Source organism: Zea mays, chromosome 8 (assembly GCF_902167145.1).
Source record: "Zea mays cultivar B73 chromosome 8, Zm-B73-REFERENCE-NAM-5.0, whole genome shotgun sequence".
Classification (NCBI taxonomy): domain Eukaryota; kingdom Viridiplantae; phylum Streptophyta; class Magnoliopsida; order Poales; family Poaceae; genus Zea; species Zea mays.
Genome location: NC_050103.1, coordinates 5,087,579 through 5,111,888, shown reverse-complemented (window position 1 = coordinate 5,111,888; position 24,310 = coordinate 5,087,579). Strand labels below are relative to the sequence as shown.

Here is a 24,310-nt window from a genome sequence, read left to right as displayed (position 1 = left end):
TCGTCCAGCACCGTGGCACGCAAGCCACGACGTGCAGGAAAAAGACCAGCGCCTCCGTGTCCGGTTCATCGCCCGCTGTTGTGTTGTTGGTGTCGGCGATCTCCACATCATCGATGTAGAAGAGCCATCGGCAGACACGATTGTGCCTACGCATGTGCTTCTCATTGCAGTTGTAGCAGAGTCATAGGCGGCGACGCTCGTCCTACTCTGCCCGGGACAAGCACTTGACCGGGCGCCCGTCTACCGTGACTGTGGTCGTGGCTGCCTTGTCGGGCGTGGGCGTGGGTGCTGGTAGGGCGAGGCGTAGTGCTGGTGGACCCAGCAGGCCACGTTCACGGCCCCCCGGCCCTGACATGTGCCGACGTGTACTACTCCCGAAGTTCCAGTTGTCGCGCCAGGCTCATGGCAACTGCTAGTGATTGGGGGTTTGTGGATGCAAATGTCGTAGCTGAGTGGTAGAGCGAGTCCTCCAGCACCCGTTGTCGTTCGTCCAGTGGCCCGGCGCACAGTAGGATGGCCTGGAAACGGTCCTGGTACTTCACGTCCGTGCCCGTTCGTTGGCACTCGGCGAGCTCGAACAGTGGGTCGGATCATAGTGGTGGTCCAAAGAGCAGGTGGAGGAGGTCAACGAACCGATACCAGTGCCAGGATGGAGTACCCTCGTCCTGCTGGACTTGGATATACCACATCTGGGTGCCGTCCTCTAGATTGTACGACGCCATCCAAACCTTTTCCTCTTCCAAGATTCGTTGTTGATGGAAATACAAGGGAAATCTAGCTTCTGAAATCTTGGAGGACAATCATTGTGGTATTGTCCGGTGGGCGCTGTCGGTGTTTCGGACCCGCGAGGACCGTCAATCGACCAGTAAATTTGTTGCTGCGTGTCCCTGCCTAGATAGGTTGATGCAAGATGGAACACAAGAGGGAAATGAGGCTTATGTTATCTCGCACCGGGGTGCTCGTAGTAGGGGTTACAAGCGTCCCGAGGGAGCGAGGGCGAGAACGAGAGAGAGAGAGAGAGAGATCCCCTGCGTGCGCCCGTCTCGTCTGCCCCGCGTCCCTACGTTCCCCCTATGTCCACGTCCTGCGTCAACGTGAATGTATCTCAGTGTGAACCTGAACGTGGACCCCTCAACGTGCCTTAGGAAGGCCCTGGACATCCCCTTTTACAGATATAAGGAGATGCCCAGCTGTACAATGGGGTGTAGCTATGTGCTAATGTGGCTGGCGGAGAAGCGCCTTGAGCCCTGTACACGAGCTAACGTGGCCGTCGGAGAAGTGCCTTGCGCCCTGTAGAAGCACAGCTGTCGGTGCGGCATGGATCCTGCTGACGTTGTCTTGCTTCCGTAGGGGGTTGAGAGCAATCCGACGTCATGGGGGCACACGGGGAACCATCATTACCTATTACCGGAGTAACTTTAGATGGGACACCGGTCTTGCTCCTTTGTAGCCTGAGGCAGCTAGCTAGGAGTAGGGTAATGATGTATTCCCTGTAGCGTAGTCGGTCCGAGACCCAGGTCGGGCGAGGCGGAGACCTTCTCCCGAGGCCGAGACCGAGGCCGAGGCCTGAGGTCAGGCGAGGCGGAGACCTTCTCCCGAGGCCGAGGCCGAGCCGAGGCCTGAGGTCGGGCTCGGCGAAGACCTTCTCCCGAGGCCGAGGCTGAGGCCGAGGCCTGAGGTCGGGCGAGGCGGAGCTCCCCGTTGCGCCCGGGGCCGAACTCGTGGGAGATCGTGACTCAGTTTTACCCTGGTGGTTGGCACAGTAGCCGGAGCGGGGCGAACAACGTTGTTTTCCTGTCAGATCGGTCAGTAAAGGGGCGAAGTGACTGCGGTCACTTCGACCTTGTCGACTGAGGCACGCGTGTCAGGATACGGTGTCAGGCGATCCCCACATTAAATGCGCATGCGATACGGTCGGCTGGTAAGGCGATTTGGCCAAGGTCGCTGCACGACAAAGTCTGACCGAGCTGGGCTTCGGGCGAGTCGAGGGTGCGTCTGCTGACTGAGGGGACCCTCGGGCGAGGCGTGAATCCGTCCAGGACTACTATTCCCGCCCGAGGCCGAGGCTGGGCTCGGATGAGGTTGCGTCCCTTGGTAGACGAGGCCCTGACTTGAACCACGCTTTATCAGCTGTTTACGGTTTGTTCTGAAGATGTTTCCCAGCCGGTTTAAGGAGCATTGGGGGTACCCCTAATTACGGTATCCGACAGGCGCCTTGCTGTTGGAGGAAGAGAACCGATCGGATGTCAGGGCCTAGATGGCCTTGGTGTTGGCTTCGACGTTCGCCTGTAGGGCCTTGATGGCGTCGACGAGTGTCTTGAGGCCATCCCCCATGGCGCTGGCACAAGAGGACGCAGGAGGCTACGGTGGTGCGACGACTGGTTGTGGTGGTGGTGTGGCAGCAGTTGGTGGTGAGTAGGATCTCCGAAACCCGATACCAGGTTATCATGTGCCTCGGCACCCAACGACATGAACCGCGACTACGCAGCTCGTAGCCACGCTCCAGTCCTCACCGCGAGGTTTTACCCCTCTAATGTTGGCTTAACGAGAATAGGAGAGGATATTAGATAGAAACTTCTTGCTTGATTTCATAGAACTGGTTACATGAATAAATAGGCTTAGCTCCAACCGCCCTCCTTACTCTTAAGGAGATAAGGCTGGTCGATCTGTTACAGGGAAGGCAATCCTATCCGCTACTCCTAGTTTTAAGGAAATAGATAAGAGTTAATCTGATCTTCTCTCTCTAATCTTATCCACTCTTGGCGGCAAACCGCGCCTGACCAGCGCGCTCGGCCGTGCGGTGCTGCCGGCGCACATCACGCGCTCGTCGTTGCCTGGTATACTGGCGGCCCCACATGAAACCCGGTATTATTTAAAGAAGAGGCTCAAACATGGTCCCGGCTGAGAAAATCCCCAACCTTGACCTCTCATCATTAGCGGGCCGTCACCGTCCACTCTGCAACGAAGCCAGAGGGTGGCGCGTAGGACGTAGCCCGGGAGCGGACGGGGCACAACTAGGGTTTTTTTTAACCAAGCCCGAAAATCGTCCCCTAGGGGATCGAACCCGGAACTTGGAGTTACTACTCAAAAGCTCACCTGTTATTCACATCTTTTATCCTCTTTCTGTATGCATGCATTTTTTCCTTCTGACAAACAAATGAAATACAGTGGGGAAGATTTCACGGCGAGTCTCCTTGGTTCGTTATCCTAAACCTGAGGAATCGATGAAACCAGGTTTTGGGAGTCTTACTCTTAGCAGCAAGAAATCTGTAGGTAATTCTTAATAATGTTTTCTTTGCTGATTGCACTTTTCTAAGTAATACGGAGTACACTATAAGACCAACTCCAGCAGCACTCCGCATGCGGCTCCGTATCCCTATTTTGCGCAGCGAAGCACACTATTCATCAGTCCAGCAGTCTCCGCATCCGTCTCCCTAAAACGCACGCCTGTACCTGCACTCCCCTTTTCCACGCTTTCTCTCTCCTCTCCGCAGCTCACTGCATGCGCGCGCGGCTGCTCGCGGGCCCCAGGTGTCATAGACTGCATGCGGAGTGCAAATACGGAGTCTGCTGGAAACGGAGACGGATACGGAGAGGAGAGAGAAACTGTTGGCCGTGCGTTTTAGGGATACGGAGAGGGAGTCTGCTGGAGTTGGTCTAAGAAGTGAGTGTGGACATTGGCCAAAAAAAAGTCCATAAAATTTAGTAACCTTTTCTGAGGTACAATATTTTGATGACATACTCATATCCATTTGAGTTTACTGATAACGGATGGCTCCTTCCACTGAAAAGAAATGCGGCCAATTCTCTTGCATGCCATTCTTATTATTAAATTTTTTTACCCGTTTGTTTTTTTTGATTCTGAGGAATTGGAATCTTACTAATGTAATAAGCTAATTTTTTAGAATATGACATTTTCATCACTTTCCAAAGTTATCATATAAGCCTATCTCAAATTCATAGAGTGAGAGATGAAAATTGATTCTATAGATTTACATGATATGTTTTCTATGTACAACTTATAACACACTATTCTACTTGCTTTGTTATAACATAAATGTAGTATATAACTATCTCTCATATGATTTAGAATAATATATAAATATCTTACATGTTTAAATATATGAACTTAATTAGTTTTGTCTAAATTATAATTATTAAAATGGAATTCAATTCCAACGCGGGACTAAGGGACATCTTTGTTGAACTGTGGTTGCCCGTGTTCCCACTTCACAGGTTGAAGACCATGTCTCGGTTCACTAGTGCATGAGTGCATCAAAGAACCGCAGTAGCCAGGTTCGGCGGTTTCACTGGGCCAAAGGAGGCAAGGAGAGGGGATGAAAGCAGCCTGGGGCACTCAAATGTGTCAGGCAAGGCCTCAGAAGGATCTCATGCTCGAGGTGCGGGGAGCAACACGGCTTCACTGATGCCACAGTCGCCACCAGAAAAATCAAAGAAGACGAGGAAGAAGGATAAGATCGTTGAGCAGTAGTGCAGTGGCACCTTGGAAAAAGATCGATTTCCCTTGAATTATCAGTGACTGAGGAGCTGTGCTGGAAATCCGTGTTCGAGTTTCTTTATGCATCTGGTTTTCAATTTCATCGTTGCAGAATATTTTGCTGGAGTGTCAGGTGTTGTTTGCCGGATCGGATGACATGATGCGTGGGAGCAGCCTGTTGCATGGTGCTGGAATACCGCTATGTATCGTTCTGTTTTTGGTTTCTGAAAAGGCTATCTATGTTGGGTTGTCCCTGTTGGTGTCCTGAGCCTGTTAGTGTTATTGCTGCTTGAGCATCTGAGAGCCACTTTTAGTTGCTTGCTCTCTTTAAGCATAATCTAACCTGAGTTCATAAATTCCTAAATGCTCTGAAATTCACCTTCATCCCACCGTGAGCGATATTTGCTTGCACCGGAGATGGCTGTCGTTGCTCTACCTCACCGTCTCTCGCGTAGAGCTACATCATCCTGACAGTGCCGTCGTCCAACTGCATAGAGTGTGTTCGGATGCCTGCATAGAGTGTGGGCCTATCTCAATGGATGTAGCGAGGACTTGATGCCTGGATAGGCTGCGGGGTCTGTCCACATGCATGCGAGATTGCTTTCACAGCCTAGCTTCGCGTGTACGTGTGAATCGATCATTTCTGGCTAGCCGCGTGTGCCAAACGGCGTGCAGGAGGGTGAAAAATGGACGTGCGGGTGCAGGCGAGAAGATGCTAGGGTTACCGCCTCTTTCACGCCAATACTAGGCAAATATACCGAACTCTGCCACTTAGCTCGCTCACTGATTTCTTCACCCTCCCTCATGGTGCCTTCGCCCTCTCCCCTCACTTGCCTCTTGAAAGGATCATGGTACCACGCTGTCTAGGTAATGCCGATTGTGGTAAACGGTGACGTCTAATAAGAGGAGTGAATTAGGACTTTTAAAAATTCTCTTTGAACTAGGTCACAAATAAATTTCTAGAGCAAAATCTATAAAAATAAATAATCTAGAATGTGCAAACTAGATTTTGTTTATGTGTTGCTATCTCTACCATAAAGGCTAAGTATCAATCTAGATAATCTAACTAAAAGATAAGATTGAAACTTAAATGCTTAATGTAAATGCGAAAGGTAAAGAGCAAGGTAGAGATTGTAAACTCTCATGGATCGACCTACGAGCACAAATGAGTCGCGGCGAACTGGCCGCACTGTGGCGCGAACACAACGGCCTCATCCTAAATGGCACACGCGTGTTCGTGCCATCATCATCCTCGCTGCTGCCCTCCGTCCTGGAGCTGGCACACGTGGGCCACGAGGCCACCTAGAAGACGCTCCTTCGCCTGTGCGCCCACCTCTACATCAAGCACGACCGCACCATCGTTCGTGACTACATCCAAGCATGCGCCACATGCCAACGCAACAAGACGGAGTCGCTGCAGCCAGCCGACCTGTTGCAGCCACTGGAGGTGCCATCCCAGGTCTGGGCGGACATCGCCATGGACTTCGTCGAGGGCCTTCCCCGAGTGCACAGCAAGTCCGTCATCCTCACGATGGTGGATCGCTTCTCCATGTACGGCCATTTCATCGCCCTCAGCCACCCCTACACTGCAGCGTCCGTCGCTCGGGCTTTCTTCGCCGAGGTGGTCCGCTTGCACGGGTTTCCGGTCTCCATTGTCATCGACCAGGATCCTGTGTTCACTAGCACCGTGTGGAAGGATCTCTTCAAGCTTGCTTGTGTCAAGCTCCGCATGAGCATTGCCTTCCACCCCCAGACCGATGGTCAATTGGAGGCAACCAGCAAGACCATCGCCATGTACCTACGTTGCATCACCGGCGACAGACCGTGCTCCTAGGTTGATTGGTTGTCGTGGACAAAATACTGCTACAACACGGCATTCCACACGGCACTGCGCACCACACCGTTCCAGGTGGTGTACGGTCGCAAACCACCAACCATCGCGCCCTTCACTGTCGGAATGGCGTGCATGCAGATAGTGGATGATCTCCTCTACGAACGTGACGTCTTTCTGGGGGACGTCTGTGTCCAGCTTCTCCAAGCACAAGCCTACGCCAAACGCCACTATGACAGTCACCATCATGACAAGGAGTTTGCGGTGGGTGATTGGGTCTAGCTGCGCCTTCTTCACCGATAGGCTACGACCCTGGTGCATCGCCCCAACATCAAGTTGGGTCCTCGGTATGCTGGCCCTTTTCAGGTACTGGAAAGGGTCAGGACGGTGACCTACCGCCTACAGCTACCTGAGGGCGCTCGTCTACACGATGTATTCCATGTGGGTCTCCTCAAGCAATTCCACGGTGAACCACCGCGAGGACCCCCGCCCCTGCCACCAATGGAACTGGGACGGTTTCTTCCAGTACCCCACCAGGTGCTGCGCGCCCAGCTCCGTCGTGGCGTGTGGCATGTTCTCATTCATTGGGCAGGGAGTTCGCCAGACGAAGCTACATGGGAACCTCTGGAGCAGTTCAAAGCATCATATCCTGCTGTCCAGCTTGAGGACAAGTTGTTTTTGGAGGTCGGGAGAGATGTTATGACCGGCACTCAGTATCATCGCCGACCTAGGGCATCAAAAGGGGCAGACGACCAGCAACTCTAGACTAGTTAGAGTTTGAGAGAAATAAAAGCATAAGATCAGCTAGTTAGGTTGGAAGGATAAGGTCAATTATAAGGATAAGCTGAGTTTGTTTAGAAAGATAAGAGATTCGTTGAGATAAGAATGGGCTCAGCCCTATAAAATATACTCGTTAGTTCAATAAAAACAAGCAAGTAATCATTTTGCAAGCAGAGGAGAGAGAAAAACGCTATGGTTAATTCGAGGTTTGAACCAATGATTTCGTTGGAAGAAATTTGAAGCACCAAGTACATACATGGAGCAAACTCTGGTCGCGCCGGCACCACCGGAGCAGAGCAGACCAGAGCACCACCTGGGCGGCTGCCCGTCGCGTCGTCCCACCGCCGGCAGAGAACGAACCAACCGCGGCGCGGGCGGTCGTCCTTGCTCCCTGATCGATTCTGTCGCGCGCGGATCTCGTTCGATCCTCGCAATCATGGAGGATGGAGCGGAGGCGAGAGAGAGAGAGAGGACGGCGCGTTGCCAATTCGAGGACAGCTCCTCCTCTCGCCTCCTCTGGCTCTGGCTGACGCGAATCAATCGGAATCGGAATCAGAGCACAGGCTGGCTGGCTGGCTAGCGAGGAAAGGAAAGGAAAGGAAAGGCCCATGATGTGGCATGCATGGCTTTTGTGCTTAGACAGATTTTCCTCTCCCGAAAAGAGGTGTGTCAGAGGACGAGGAATCTCTGACGTGGAAAACAATATCAAAAGGCTGGGCCCTGGCCCGTCCGTCAGCTTTTTCACACTCACTCGCAGTCACTCACATCATACCGTATCTCTTTCATCCCGGACACGACTTTTTATTACCTGCCGTGGTACCTGGTAAATAAAATATACAATATAATATAATCGGCACCTAGAAGCGTTGTTTGAAATGGTACAGCTACCACAATACATAGAGACACAAACACTGTACCATTTATAGAGACAAAAACAGGATTAAAGCCCGGCAAACAGACTACCGCATGCATGTCTGCATCGATTCTGCACGTACTAGCTGCTAGCGAAGACTGTGAAACGCATGTGCCGCGTGGCCTGCGTGCCCACGGTTCCATATATATCCGACGTCGGCTTCAAAAAAAAAAGATCTCTGCAGATCGATGGCAACGACGCGCAAGCATTATTCAAGTGTGTGTGTTTTTTTTTCTTCTTCCAGAATTGCAGGCCACTGAATTCGACCTTTATTTACTTCCCTTCAGAAATGGCATCTATAAAGCGCCCATATCAAACAGCAAGCACATCGCTGTCCCAGCAGCAGCGCCTGCGCCTGTGCTCTCTCCTCTTCTTCCTCAACCCTCGCCGCAACAGGAGAGCTCTCGATCAGCGCCGCCCGGCCCACCTCGCCCGCGGCCTAACATTAGGCTCGGGGACTACGGTGCAGCCAAGGATGACTTGCCGATCTATCGTCGATCAACGAGCGACGCCTCTGATGTCTGATCTCGACATCTATCGTCGTCAGACCATCATCATCTATCGGCAAGTTGTTCTTGGCTACACCGTGGCTCCTGCTCCTGATGTAAGGCTTTGTCGTCTGCGGCGACACGTACTTTTTTTTCCCCTATCGTCGTCTGATGATGATGATCGAGCTGAGGGTAATTTAAGGAAGGTCAATCACATCAAATCAAGGTAACATATAATATAGGACTAGTAGTAGGAGTTTACGTACGATTATTCATTCTACAGCATCTGTTCTTCTTCTAAGCAATCACGTAACGTACACCTGCTAGCTAGTATAGTGTCCTGATTTATTTAGCAACTAGTACGTATGTACTATATATAACAAGACGAGAGAAGTGACAGGAAATCTATAGCAGTGATAGGATAAAGCTCTTGCAGATTATGCGTGTGTGTGGCACTGCTGCTGCCAGCCAGTGCCAAGGCCGCCATGCATGCACAAATCCGTCGTCTCCAACTTCTTGCAGCTGAGCCAGCGGCTCAACATGTAACACTCTGCCCTATCCCCCCCCCCCCCCCCCCCCCCCAAAAAAAAAACTTGGAACTCTGCAAAAGAGGATTCAATTTATCTGGTCCAACTGCACTTCCAGTTTGTTTCCTTTTTTTTGCCATTTGATTCAGTTTTTGCCACATGACGCTTGAATAATGCATGTTTTGGGCCGTGTTATTATTGCGTTACACTAAGTTAGCTGAACCAAGAGGGAAAAGGTGTTTTTAGGCGTTTACATCGTCAGGTAGTACAAAGTGTAGAACAATTGTGCTCTATATCTTGTACTCTTCTCGATGTCAGCACGAACCGGCCGATTTATATATGTACGTAAATATACACGCATACATACATATAAATTTAGTTAAACTTAAAACACCTTGGCCCTTTAATTAAGAAAGATATAATAATTTATAATTTAAAATGGAGGAAGTAGCTCATGACGACATGAATATATTCACATAACATCGTCGTATAATTTTAAAATCTACATATAATACTGACCCCTTATTAAATCTTAAATTTCTTTTTATATTAAACATAAAATAATATGCTTCGATAAAGCTTATTACATGGGACTATGATGATATCCAATATATTAAAAAAAACAGAGTTAAATGTATGATCGAGACCTGAACTTGTTAAGGGATACTACTTATATTTATGAATTTTAAAAACATATTTCTAGAGTGGCGTATCACAGTGGCCGGTATAGTCTAAAAATGGATCAGTGATGCACTATTTTTATATTTTTTATAAGTTTAAGGATGCATGTGACGCCACTTAACAAGTTTAAGAATCTAAAAATACATTTTCAAAATTCGTGAATCTAGACAACATACCTTTACAAATTCAAATGCCACCGGTGCATCTAACTCAAAAAACTATAACATCAACGGAGGGAGTAGAAGCAAATACAGCCGTATGCCCAGCATGTATGCAGCATCCATTCACCGTGCCCGGCAGATGGAGATGGCACACCACCACCGCCCTCGCCCCGGGTTTGTTTGGGCACCGCTGTACCCTTCGTACGGAACACACGGCGGTCCCCTCTCTGATCCGCTTTGTCTGTTTATCAGGCCGGGCTTTGACGTGTGATATACTGGCTAAAGATGACAACAAGTACCCATAAGTAGTGTATGAATATGGATTAAATACTCTATCTATTAATATTTTATTAGACAAAAACATTCATCTAATGGGTATACGGTATTAGAACTTTTTGTTCTTACCTACACCCGTTAATCCGTGGGTATAAAATACCCAATATAAACTTGACAAAAACCATAAACTCTAGTACAAAATAAATAAAACCCTATATATATAATCTCTTTCTACTATAGAAGTCCACGGACTGTCGTGCTCCGGTTCAACTTGATCACAACCTCGTCCAATCAACTGTGTAACTATAATTTCCGAGCACATTTTATAGTTGTTTCTTGTGCAACTATGTAATTAGACATTATTTCTACATATCTGAACATAATCCTAACCATGCAGTTTAATTTTTCCAGTCTAGTGTGTCTATAATGTTCAGTAACCGGTATTTTTTTACAGTTCAGTATATTTTTTGAATAATTCTTACCGATATGATATAAGTCTAATCTTTGTGGCTCGGGTGACAAAAGCTTGTAATCGTTTATGTTGTTTTAGTTTATATTTTACGCTCTGATCTACTCGAACCAGAAACAGACGCATTGGACGCGTGTCGACCTAGCCCGCAAAACGTGTGTGGGGTATGCCTGCTCGGGGCTAGCCTTGAGCTTCCATTACCTTCTCCCTATATATATATATATATATAATTAAAATATAATAAATAGTGGTATGTACCTGTATGAATCCAATAGAAACATATCTCCAGCGAGAAAATCCCTTCAACATCATCCATACTTATATCAATCTCTTCAATGCTATCAAATTGAAATTTTAAACCCTTGAATGTCATCGTCGTTAGTTTGAAACTGTTACTTTCATTTAAAATTCCTTCAATGCCATCAAAATCTATATTGATCCCTTCAATGCCACTAAAAATTTATCGGTGTTCGGACTCGTGGTCCTAACCAACTAGTGAAGTGATGCCGTGTTCCCCGAATCCAGATGGCGATGCGAGTTGACATAAGCGATTTATCTTGGTTCGGGCAATGTAATAAGGCCCTACTTACAGCAGAGAGAGGTGAAGCTTATATTACTCGCACCGAGGTGCCTGTAGTAGGGGTTACAAACTGAGCGGGAGAGGGGAAGGCCCCAAGTCCCTGGAAATGATTGAGGCAAGTATCAATATCAAATGCCAGGAGAAAACTACTAGTCTTCGCCTGTCCCCCAGGGAGGTCGTAGACTACCCTATTTATATGCTTGAGGGGAGAACATCCTTGTAGACGGTGCTGCCTGCCCGCTGTGGAGGGTGTCTTTCGTGTCATGTGAACGGTATGGCCTTATACTTCATTGTTGACTTGAATCCGCTGATTTTCCGCTGAGAGCCGAGGCTGAGGCCAAGGGTTCGGTTATACGTCTGAGCCCTCCAGGGTAGGGGTGGGCCATACCGTAGTGGTTGTAACATGGCTTAGATATGGAGAAAAGCCAATTATGGAATGCATCAGCGCTTCTATATCTGATGACGTTGGGGTGCCCTTGGCTGCAGATATCGAGATCTGAGTAGAGTTCGGGCGAGGCAGAGGTCTTCCTAAGCTGATGGTCGAATCCTTTCTGGCGTGCGCCACAGTCGGTGGAGTGGCTTCCTGCGGGATTCGCGGTGGAGCAGGTAGCCGAGGCCAAGCTCGGGTGAGGCAGAAGCGGAATCTGTGGGTTAGCTTAGCGTCAGATGAGGCAGAGTTTGCGCCCGAGGGCCTGTCCGTCCTTTTGTTGTATTACATTTCCATCAGGGGATGGCAGGTGGCGTGCGTGCACAGTAGCGCATGTCTAATCATGCTATTGGTATTGGACAAGACCGTGGTCTTGTTGTCATTGTACGCCTGTAACCCTGCGCGGGGTAGGTACGCGGATTGAATGCAGATGTCCCCCGTTGGCCTTCGGGCACACTTTGTCCTTGTCTCCCGAGATGGGTTCGGGTGAGGCGGACATGGTTGCCCAAGGTCGAGGGAGCCTCGGGCAAGGCGGAGAATCTCCCGAGCGTGCGACCTATTTGAGACAGAGCTCGAGCAAGCTAGAGATTGCAGAGGACCCTCACGAGGGGGGGGGGGGCTCGGTCGAGACGGAGTTTTAGGGATGACCCCTGATGTGGACCTCAAGCGAGGCGGAGCTCTGATTCCTCGTCCTCGGGGGACGTACCTGGGTAGTTTTGAGTTTTTTAAGTGCGTAATCCGAGTACCCCTAATTATCATATCCGTTAATTTTTTTAAAAAAAACTATTTAAAATCTCTATTCATATTAATTAGGAAGGATCCTCCAATACATAAATTTGCATATTGGAGAACAAAAGTTTGTATGTCACGCATATATGGTGTTGATTATACAAATAGCTAAATGAATCTCAAAAATCTATTTGCTTGTTAGAGCTAGAGCTGGAGAAACACAAATGCATATATTTTTTTTTAATTCTGGAATTTTTAAAACCCAAATAGATCGAACTAATTTCTATTGACATTAAAATGATCGGTGTATGTTTTGATGGCATTGGAGGGATTTGTTTTAAATGAAACTAATGGCGATGACATTCAACTGATTAAAATTTAAAATTGATAGTACTGAAGAGAAGCTATAAATTCTGATGGCATTGAATGGATTAGTATAAATTTGGATGACATTAACTGGATTTTCTCATCACTAGCGGGCTAGACCGTACTGATAATCTTTTACTGCGCTTTGGAGAGGTGCGCGACCTGCTTGGAGCCTGGCGTTTTTACGGTGTACTCTCAATAACGCCTGCTTTCAAGTTGCGACACGTACGATTACGAACAGGCCACTTGCCAACTCCATGGCCAGCCGACCAAGGGTGTTGGAGAGGCCAGCCAGACTAGACTCCAAGACGCGCCTGCCACTAATCAAGAACGAATCTGCTACTGATCTTACGCCAGGGGTCGGCCGCGCCAGACAGCAAGGATCTGGACCGCTGCGACGGCGTGTGGTCGCTTTCGTCTAGAGCGGGCAGCGGGAGCGGGGCGCCGCCGCAGATTTTGAGGCCGCCCGCCGCCGAAGATCGTCGTAATCCTTAAGCTGTTGTGCTAGGCGGCGTCGTGCCTGCCTCGTGCGGTCCCGTGCGGTGCGGCATGAGATGTGCTCACGTGCGCACGTACGGCTCGGGCGTGTCGGCATGAGCGGTGCCGGTTCGCCTTCAATCCTTCATCCTCGTCGCCCTTCCGGGCCCTCGAAAGGGCGTACGGCGTACGACTGGCGATGGCTCTTGGGCAAACCATTGGTCACCGCTTTTGGCACAGGGGCCATGTGGTGTGCGACCGATTCGCCGCGGGCTCCGCTGGCTGCCTCTGCAGTCTGGGCTTGTCTGCCCTTGTATCTCTGTCTTGACATACTTTATTACTACCTCTATTCCAAACTATTATCTCCATCTTAAAAACAAAACAAGTATAATCTTAAAAGAAAAATAAGTATAATATCTATACTGATCATTTTATCTTAAATTTATAATAAATAATATTTATCTTTATATCTCTGAATAAATTTATTATAAAAATGTATTCTATAAATAGCCTAAATAGACTTATTTTATATTATGAACGTTTATACTTTTATATAAATCTCTACTACTCTATAAGACTCTAACGTAGACCATCCGTGCGCCATGGTTCTGCCCTCTCACATGTTCTGCAAAATCAATGAGTTTTAACAGCCCGATGCGTGCAGAGCAGAGGAGATTGAAGGCGACGAATGAGAAGAGAGCACATGATGCAAGGGAATGGGAGACGGCTAGAGTCGAGAAACAGATGTTGGAGAATCTTGTTGATCGTCTCAAGGGAAGTGAGTGAGAAAAATGACATGATAGTTTTGTTGGTACAATTTATTTATCCTGACTTTGCAAACTAATTTATCTCATTACATTTGCAGAGATTGGATGTGCCGTGAACTATCTCGCAGATGAGGCACGTGCAAGATACGTTCAGGAAAAATGGCAACGGTGGAGCTGATGGAGGAGGAGGACACATCAAGGTTGAGTGAGCTTATCGCTCTTGCTAAGGCAGGATTACATGGGGAAGAGGAGGAGGACACATCAATGTTGAGTGAGCTCATCGCACTAGCTGAGGCAGGATTACGTGCTCAAGAGGAGGACGAGTTTATGTCTCAGGCCGCCGAAGAGGTAGAGGCCACTTATTACAAGCAGAAGTGCGATGAAACTAAGGCTGAGGATCAGCTATTCTCCCGAGCTGCAGATGAAGCAGAAGCCAATTATTATAAGAGAAACGCGGAAAAGTGTCATACTGGACAATGCATTAAGTGGAACGAGGTTGTCGTTGAGGATTGCACGACGAATGACTCTGAAGATGAGTTACTTATAGATTGTGATTCTGATTGAACAAGCTAGTAGTGTGTTATGTAGTACTTTCATATCCAAAATGTTTTAGAACCCTAATGTTTCAGATTCGTAACGTTTCTATTGCATTGTCATGTTTTTCCAATTCACAAAAAAATTCGCAAGAGTTTCCCTTGTTTTATTAGCAACCACAGTTGAAATAATCACATATGATAAGATATCACCATATTTCAACATATAATACATTACAAATAACATAGAATACCATAAAGTCCACATAACATAGTCCTTAATACAAGGTCCACATAACATAGTCCACATCACAAAGTTGACATCACAAGGCCCACATCACAAAGTTTTCATCATAAGGTCCACATCACATAGTACTCACTTCCTCCTAGTCCCGAATTTTTTGTATTTTAGCCCTTAAACAGAAGTAAAATCACGTTTAGACCTAAAAAAATTTTAAATGCAGTTTTGGACCCTTTGCTCGGCGCCATAGCCTATGGCGCCGAGCTAACACAGCTCGGCGCCATAGGCTATGGCGCCGAGGTCGTGTTGCGTTGGCACAACCCAGACGCGTGGCGTCGACGTGGCACCGAGCTCGGCGCCACAGATCTTGGCGCCGAGCTCGGTTGTGTTATTAACATATTCGTTGCAGACATGAGCACAAAGCCCATCTAGCCCACTTGGTGGAGCACAAGACTTCTAACCTTGTGGTCATGGGTTCAAGCCCCATTGTTTGATTTTTATTTGTTTTTTTGTTTATGTCGCTGGTGTGTCCGTTCAAATTTATTTCTCACCTAGATTTTTTTATCTCGGCGTATCACGTACCTCGGCGCCATAACCTATATCGTCTGCATGCCATTATTCCTAGCTCTAGCTGAGACGATAAACCATATATATTCTCGGCACGAATATACAAATTAATCTAGGTTTCAACCAAGTTAACGTTTTCTTAATTTACAAAATGGTCCGATCGATCCCTGCCATCCTAGATGATGCATGCATGCCAATAAGACATGTATCCCTGCCATCTACGCTCGTGGACGACGTCATGTAGTGCGTGTAGCGGTTACAGGGGAACTGGCCGGCGTTGTAGATGGTGAAGTCCGGCGTGCCGAAGCTCTCCAGCTCCTCGTCCGTGGGCCGGATGCACCTGCGACCGGCGACACCCATGCATTGTGTTGTGTCACGCTTTCGCTAGGGCCGTAGATAAAGTAGCCTTGTGTTGTTGCATTGTGTCAGTGTCACGCTTACATGTTGTGCATGAAGAGGGAGTGGTACGCCCTGGCAGAGATGATGCGGACCTTGATCCGGTTCTCGGGGTCCCAGTTGAGGAACTGGTCGTTCACGAACACCTTGTCCAGGGAGTTGAGGTAGTCCACGGCCCTCTCCCTGTTGGTCAGGAACGTGTGCTCGTCCATCTCGATGTTGGGCGAGCCCCTGCATGGCTGGGTTCAAGCCCCATTGTTTGCATTTTTATTTGTTTTTTTGTTTATGTCGCTGGTGTGTCCGTTCAAATTTATTTCTCACCTAGATTTTTTTATCTCGGCGTATCACGTACCTCGGCGCCATAACCTATATCGTCTGCATGCCATTATTCCTAGCTCTAGCTGAGACGATAAACCATATATATTCTCGGCACGAATATACAAATTAATCTAGGTTTCAACCAAGTTAACGTTTTCTTAATTTACAAAATGGTCCGATCGATCCCTGCCATCCTAGATGATGCATGCATGCCAATAAGACATGTATCCCTGCCATCTACGCTCGTGGACGACGTCATGTAGTGCGTGTAGCGGTTACAGGGGAACTGGCCGGCGTTGTAGATGGTGAAGTCCGGCGTGCCGAAGCTCTCCAGCTCCTCGTCCGTGGGCCGGATGCACCTGCGACCGGCGACACCCATGCATTGTGTTGTGTCACGCTTTCGCTAGGGCCGTAGATAAAGTAGCCTTGTGTTGTTGCATTGTGTCAGTGTCACGCTTACATGTTGTGCATGAAGAGGGAGTGGTACGCCCTGGCAGAGATGATGCGGACCTTGATCCGGTTCTCGGGGTCCCAGTTGAGGAACTGGTCGTTCACGAACACCTTGTCCAGGGAGTTGAGGTAGTCCACGGCCCTCTCCCTGTTGGTCAGGAACGTGTGCTCGTCCATCTCGATGTTGGGCGAGCCCCTGCATGGCATCACCAGGTACTGTCAGCAGCCAGCGAACCAAAAGAAAGGGTGTGGCTAGAAATTTTTAGCAAAACTTCAGTGTAAGTATAGGTAAATTATATAAGCTGAACTGACTTCAGTGACAAAACAAAGATAAAAAAAAATCTAGGCGAGAAATAAATTTGAGCGGACACACCAACGACATAAATAAAAAAAACAAATAAAAATGCAAACCATGGGGCTTGAACCCATGACCACATGGTTAAAAGCCTTGTGCTCTACCAAGTGGGCTAGATGGGCTTTGTGCTCATGTCTGCAACAAATATTTTAATAACACAACCGAGCTCGGCGCCAAGATCTGTGGCGCCGAGCTCGGTTCCACGTCGACGCCACGTCGTCCGGGTTGTGCCGACGCATCACGTACCTCGGCGCCATAACCTATGGCGCCGAGCTGTGTTACCTCGGCGCCATAGGCTATGGCGCCGAGCAAAGGGTCCAAAAATGCTATTAAAATTTTTTAGGGTCTAAACGTGTTCTTTTTTCCGAAAAATGGTCAAAATACAAAAAATTCGGCTCCTAGTCTTACCCTCTCCAAACCTGATCCATAACCATGTTGCACCGGCTCCTTTTCCTAGTACCACGTTTGTCCCAACGATGCGCTGGATCAGCAATGTATATCGAACCGGTGTATGTTGGCCAATGTGACTCATCAAGAAATGGCTCAAAACGAGGGCTCCAGGTACGTACTAAGCTCTCCACATTGAACTCCGAAGGGATCCTGCTCTCAAATGCAAAGATGTGATGACGTGCGACGGCAACATAATGAGAACATGGAAAGTGGTCTAGCCTAGGTTTACCACAACTGAAAGTTGCCTAGAGGGGGGGTGAATAGGGCGAATCTGAAATTTATAAACTTAAGCACAACTACAAGCCGAGTTAGCGTTAGAAATATGAACGAGTCCGAGAGAGAGTGAAAAACAAATCGCAAGCAAATAAAGAGTGAGACACAAGAATTTGTTTTACCGAGGTTCGGTTCTTGCAAACCTACTCCCCGTTGAGGTGGTCACAAAGACCGGGTCTCTTTCAACCCTTTCCCTCTCTCAAACGGTCACTTAGATCGAGTGAGCTTCTCTTCTCAATCAAACGGGACACAAAGTCCCCGCAAGGACCACCACACAATTGGTGTCTCTTGCCTCGGTTACAATTGAGTTGATCACAAGAAAGAATGAGAAAAAGAAGCGATCCAAGCGCAAGAGCTCAAATGAACACAAGTCACTCTCTCACTAGACACTAATTGATTGGGAATGATCTTTGGACTTGGGAGAGGATTTGATCTCTTTGGTGTGTCTTATATTGAATGTTATAGCTAGTGTAAGGTGTGGGAAGTCAGAAAACTTGGATGCTACGAATGGTGGGTGGTTGGGGGTATTTATAGCCCCAACCACCAAACTAGCCGTTTGGTGAAGGCTGCTGTCGCATGGTGCACCGGACAGTTCGGTGTGCCACCGGACACTGTCCGGTGCGCCTGCCACGTCACCAAACCGTTGGATTCCGACCGTTGGAGCTTCTGTCTTCTGGGCCACCGGACAGTCCGGTGGTGCACCGGACAGGCACTGTTCAGTGTCCGGTGCGCCATCTGTCTCTGCTCTGACTCTGGCGCGCACTGTAGCGCATTTAATGCCTTCTGCAGACGACCGTTGGCGCGAAGTAGTTGTTGCTCCGCTGGCACACCGGACAGTCCGGTGAATTATAGCGGAGCGGCCTCCAGAATTCCCGAAGGTGAGCAGTTCGGAGTTGGAGTCCCTGGCGCACCGGACAGTCCGGTGCGCCAAACCAGGGCACACTTCGGTGGACTTTGCTCTCTTGTATTTGAATCCTTTTTCGGTCTTTTCATTGGTTTGTTGTGAACCTTTGGCACCTATAGAACTTATAATCTAGAGCAAACTAGTTAGTCCAATTATTTGTGTTTGGCAATTCAACCACCAAAATCAATTTAGGAAAAGGTGTAAGCCTATTTCCCTTTCAATCTCTCCCTTTTTGGTGATTGATGCCAACACAAACCAAAGCAAATATAGAAGTGCATAATTGAACTAGTTTGCATAATGTAAGTGCAAAGGTTACTAAGAATTGAACCAATAAATTCTCATATGATATGCATGGATTGTTTCTTTATGTTTAACATTTTGGACCACGCTTGCACCACATGTTTTGTTTTTGCAAATTCTTTTGTAAATTCTTTTCAAAGTCCTTTTGCAAAATGGTCAAAGGTAAATGAATAAGATTTTGAGAAGCATTTTCAAGATTTGAAATTTTCTCCCCTTGTTTCAAATGCTTTTCCTTTGACTAAACAAAACTCCCCCTTAATCAAATCCTCCTCTTAGTGTTCAAGAGGGTTTTAGATATTAGTTTTTAAAGGGTTGTACCAATTTGAAATTCTAATAAGATACCGATTAAAAATCATCAATTAAAAAATCTTTTCTAAACTCAAATTTTTGAAAATAGGTGGTGGTGCGGTCCTTTTGCTTTGGGCTAATACTTTCTCCCCCTTTGGCATGAAACGCCAAAAAACGGATACTTGAGTGAAATATAAGCCCTTTTAGTCTTTTACTTTCTCTCCCTATGGTAAATAACATAAGAGTGAAGATTATACCAAAGTTGGAGAGCGGCTCGGAGCGACGGCGAAGGATGAGTAATTTGATGGAGTGGAGTGGAAGCCTTTGTCTTCGCCGAAGACTCCAATTCCCTTTCAATCTAAGACTTGGTTTAAAATACACTTAAAAACACATTAGTTATAGCACATGAAAGATATAAGATCAAAGGTATATTAATGAGCTATGCGTGCAAGATATCAAAAGAAATTCCGAGAATCAAGAATATTTAGCTCATGCCTAAGTTTGTTAAATGATTGTTCATCTAGTGGCTTGGTAAAGATATCGGCTAATTGTTCTTTGGTGTTAATATATGCAATCTCGATATCCCCCTTTTGTTGGTGATCCCTTAGAAAATGATACCGAATGGCTATGTGTTTAGTGTGGCTATGTTCAACGGGATTATTCGCCATGCGGATGGCACTCTCATTATCACATAGAAGAGGAACTTTGGTTAATTTGTAACCATAGTCCCTAAGGGTTTGCCTCATCCAAAGCAATTGCGCGCAACAATGGCCTACGGCAATATACTCGGCTTCTGCGGTAGAAAGAGCTACGGAATTTTGCTTCTTTGAAGCCCAAGACACCAGAGATCTTCCCAAGAACTGGCAAGTCCCCGATGTGCTCTTTCTATTAATTTTACACCCCGCCCAATCGGCATCCGAATAACCAATTAAATCAAATGTGGATCCCTTAGGGTACCAAAGCCCAAACTTAGGAGTATAAACTAAATATCTCAAGATTCGTTTTACGGCCCTAAGGTGAGTTTCCTTAGGATCGGCTTGGAATCTTGCACACATGCATACGGAAAGTATTATATCCGGTCGTGAAGCACATAAATAGAGTAAAGAACCTATCATCGACCGGTATACCTTTTGATCTACGGATTTACCTCTCGTGTCGAGGTCGAGATGCCCATTAGTTCCCATGGGTGTCTTGATGGGCTTGGCATCCTTCATCCCAAACTTGTTTAGAATGTCTTGAATATACTTCGTTTGGCTAATGAAGGTGCCCTCTTGGAGTTGCTTTACTTGAAATCCCAAGAAATACTTCAACTCCCCCATCATAGATATCTCGAATTTCTGTGTCATGATCCTACTAAATTCCTCACATGTAGATTCGTTAGTAGACCCAAATATAATATCATCAACATAAATTTGGCATACAAACAAATCATTTCAAGAGTTTTAGTAAATAGAGTAGGATCGGCCTTTCCGACTTTGAAGCAATTAGTGATAAGAAAATCTCTTAGGCATTCATACCATGCTCTTGGGGCTTGCTTGAGCCTATAAAGCGCCTTAGAGAGTTTATATACATAGTTAGGGTACTCACTATCTTCAAAGCCAGGAGGTTGCTCAACATAGACCTCCTCCTTGATTGGTCCATTGAGGAAGGCACCCTTCACGTCCATTTGGTAAAGCTTGAAGCCATGGTAAGTAGCATAGGCAAGTAATATACGAATTGACTAAAGCCTAGCTATGGGTGCATAGGTTTCACCGAAATCCAAACCTTCGACTTGTGAATATCCCTTGGCCACAAGTCGGGCTTTGTTTCTTGTCACCACACCATGCTCATCTTGCTTGTTGCGGAAGACCCACTTGGTCCCTACAACATTTTGGTTAGGACGTGGAACTAATTGCCATACCTCATTCCTAGTGAAGTTGTTGAGCTCCTCTTGCATTGCCACCACCCAATCCGAATCTTGAAGTGCTTCCTCTATCCTGTGTGGCTCAATAGAGGAAACAAAAGAGTAATGTTCACAAAAATGAGCAACACGAGATCGAGTAGTTACCCCCTTTTGAATGTCGCCGAGGATGGTGTTCACGGGGTGATCTTGTTGGATTGCTTGGTGGACTCTTGGGTGTGGCGGTCTTGCAACTTGTTCATCTTCCTCATCTTGATCATGGGCATCTCCCCCTTGATCATTGCTCTCCTCTTGAGGTGTCTCATCTTCTTGATTTTCTCCTTCATCATCTTGAGCCTCAACCTCATTTTGAGTTGGTGGAGATGCTTGCATGGAGGAAGATGGTTGATCTTGTGTTTGTGAAGGCTCTTCGGATTCCTTAGGACACACATCCCCAATGGACATGTTCCTTAGCGCGACGCACGGAGCCTCTTCATCATCTAGCTCATCAAGATCAACTTGCTCTACTTGAGAGCCGTTAGTCTCATCAAACACAATGTCACAAGAAACTTCAACTAGTCCAGGGGACTTGTTAAAGACTCTATATGCCCTTGTGTTTGAATCATATCCTAGTAAAAAGCCTTCTACAGCCTTGGGAGCAAATTTGGATTTTCTACCTCTTTTAACAAGAATAAAGCATTTGCTACCAAAGACTCTAAAATATGAAACATTGGGCTTTTTACCGGTTAGGAGTTCGTATGATGTCTTCTTGAGGATTCGGTGTAGATACAACCGGTTGATGGCGTAGCACGCGGTGTTGACCACCTCCGCTTAAAACCGATCCGAAGTCTTGTACTCATCAAGCATGGTCCTTGCCATGTCCAATAGAGTTCTATTCTTCCTCTCCACTACACCATTTTGTTGTGGCGTGTAGGGAGAAGAGAACTCATGCTTGATGCCCTCCTCCTCCTCAAGAAAGCCTTCGATTTGTGAGTTCTTGAACTCCGTCCCGTTGTCGCTTCTAATTTTCTTGATTCTTAAGCCGAACTCATTTTGAGCCCATCTCAAGAATCCCTTTAAGGTTTCTTGGCTTTGTGATTTTCCTGCAAAAAGAATACCCAAGTGAAGCGAGAATAATCATCCACAATAACTAGACAGTACTTAGTCCCGCCGATGCTTATGTAAGCAATCGGGCCGAATAGATCCATGTCTAGGAGCTCGAGTGGCCTGTCAGTCGTCATGATGTTCTTGTGTGGATGGTGAACACCAACTTGCTTCCCTGCCTGACATGCGCTACAAATCCTGTCTTTCTCAAAATGAACATTTGTTAGTCCCAAAATGTGTTCTCCCTTTAGAAGCTTGTGAAGATTCTTCATTCCAACATGTGCTAGTCAGCGATGCCAGAGCCAGCCCATGTTAGTCTTAGCAATTAAGCAAGTGTCGAGTTCAGCTCTATCAAAATCTACTAAGTATAGCTGACCCTCTAACACTCCCTTAAATGCTACTGAATCATCGCTTCTTCTAAAGACAGTAACACCTATATCCGTAAAAAGACAGTTGTAACCCATTTTACATAATTGTGAAACGGAAAGCAAGTTATAATCTAAAGAATCTATAAGAAAAACATTGGATATGGAATGGTCAGGTGATATAGCAATTTTACCCAATCCTTTGACCAAACCTTGATTCCTATCCCCAAATGTGATAACTCGTTGGGGATCTTGGTTTTTCTCGTAGGAGGAGAACATCTTATTCTCCCCTATCATATGGTTTGTGCACCCGCTATCGATGATCCAACTTGAGCCCCCGGATGCATAAACCTACAAAACAAATTTAGTTCTTGATTTTAGGTACCCAAATGGTTTTGGGTCCTTTGACATTAGATACAAGAACTTTGGGTACCCAAACACAAGTCTTTGATCCCTTGTGTTTGCCCCCAACATACTTGGTAACTACCTTGCCGGATTTGTTAGTTAAAACATATGTTGCATCAAGAGTTTTAAGTGAAATGTTAGAATTATTTGATGCAATAGGAGTTTTCTTCTTAGGCAATTTAGCACGGGTTGATTGCCTAGAGTTAGATGTCTCACCCTTATACATAAAAGCATGATTAGGGCCAGAGTGAGACTTCCTAGACTGAATTCTCCTAATTTTATGCTCGGGATAATCGGCAGGGTACAAAATGTAACCCTCGTTATCCTGAGGCATGGGAGCCTTGCCCTTAACAAAATTAGACAATCTTTTAGGAGGGGCATTAATTTTGACATTGTCCCCCTCTTGGAAGCCAATGCCATCCTTGATGCCAGGGCGTCTCCCACTATAGAGCATGCTTCTAGCAAATTTAAATTTTTCATTTTCTAAGTCATGCTCATTAATTTTGGCATTAAGTTGAGCTAGGTGATCATGAATAGCATCAACATTAATATCTCTACATCTAGTGCAAATGGAAACATGCTCAACGGTAGATGTAGAGGGTTTGCAAGATTTTAGTTCAACAATCTTAGCATGTAAAATGTCATTTTCACTTCTAAGATTGGAAATGTTAACGTTGCAAACATCTAAGTATTTAGCCTTAGCAATTAATTTTTCATTCTCATTTCTAAGGCTAGTGTCGGGTACCATAATTAGGGGTACCCCCAAGACTCCTAAACTCAGCTGGTAATCACCATCAGCGCAAACTACAGAGACTGATGGGCGCAATTCAGGTCAAGGCTTCGTCTACTCAAGGGACGCGATATCGCCTTGCCCGAGCCCAGCCTCGGGCGGGAACTGTAGTCCTAGGCGAATTCACGCCTCGCCCGAGGGCCTCCTCAGCAACGGGCGCACCCTCGACTCGCCCGAAGTCCAGCTCGGATAGGCTTCGTTGTGAAGCAACCTTAGCCAAGTCGCCTCACCAACCGACAGTAACGCAGGCGCATTCAATGCGAGGATCGATTGGCGCCTTATCCTGACACGCGTGCCTCAGTCGGCAGGGTCGAAGTGACCGCAGTCATTTCGCCCTCCCACTGACTGATCTGACAGGAAAACAGCGCCGCTCACCCCTCTCCGACTGCTGTGCCCGACCTTGGGTGAGGCTGACAGCAGTCAAGTCCAGCCCCAGGCACCACAGGAAACTCTGCCTCGCCCGACCTTGGGCCTCGGCCTCGGGAGAAGTCTCCGCCTCGCCCAACCCCAGGGCTCGACCCCCGCCTCGACCTCGGAAGGTGATCTCTGCCTCGCCCGACCCCAGGGCTCGGCCTCGACCTCGACCTCGGAAGGTGGTCTCCGCCTCGCCCGACCCCAGGGCTCGGCCTCAACCTTGACCTCGAGAGGAATCGCGTCCTCGCCCGACCCCGGCCTCGGCCTCAGGAGGAGTCTCCGCCTCGCCCGACCTTGGGCTCGGACCG

The 24,310-nt window shown here is 47.3% G+C and overlaps 1 long non-coding RNA gene, 1 other non-coding gene and 2 pseudogenes across 4 annotated transcripts; 2 read left to right on the top strand and 2 right to left on the bottom strand.

Moving 5' to 3' along the window:
* The first annotated feature begins 8,322 nt into the window (after positions 1–8,322).
* Positions 8,323–8,950, top strand: LOC115032960 (MIR169bHG). Its single transcript, NR_163729.1, has one exon. It is a non-coding gene; the product is annotated as an MIR169bHG (long non-coding RNA).
* On the top strand, positions 8,469–8,624 carry MIR169b (microRNA MIR169b). The gene has a single exon (NR_121034.1). It is a non-coding gene; the product is annotated as a microRNA MIR169b (primary transcript).
* Positions 8,951–15,428: 6,478 nt separating the features above from the next.
* Positions 15,429–16,042, bottom strand: LOC103634682 (phosphoenolpyruvate carboxykinase [ATP]-pseudogene; annotated as a pseudogene). The gene is made up of 2 exons (NR_152514.1): positions 15,753–16,042; positions 15,429–15,651 (listed from the first exon to the last, which is right to left on the bottom strand). The product of NR_152514.1 is annotated as a phosphoenolpyruvate carboxykinase [ATP]-pseudogene (transcript).
* Positions 16,043–16,119: 77 nt separating this feature from the next.
* Positions 16,120–16,706, bottom strand: LOC109939179 (phosphoenolpyruvate carboxykinase (ATP); annotated as a pseudogene). Its single transcript, NR_163562.1, has 2 exons — positions 16,486–16,706; positions 16,120–16,384 (listed from the first exon to the last, which is right to left on the bottom strand). The product of NR_163562.1 is annotated as a phosphoenolpyruvate carboxykinase (ATP) (transcript).
* Positions 16,707–24,310: the final 7,604 nt, after the last annotated feature.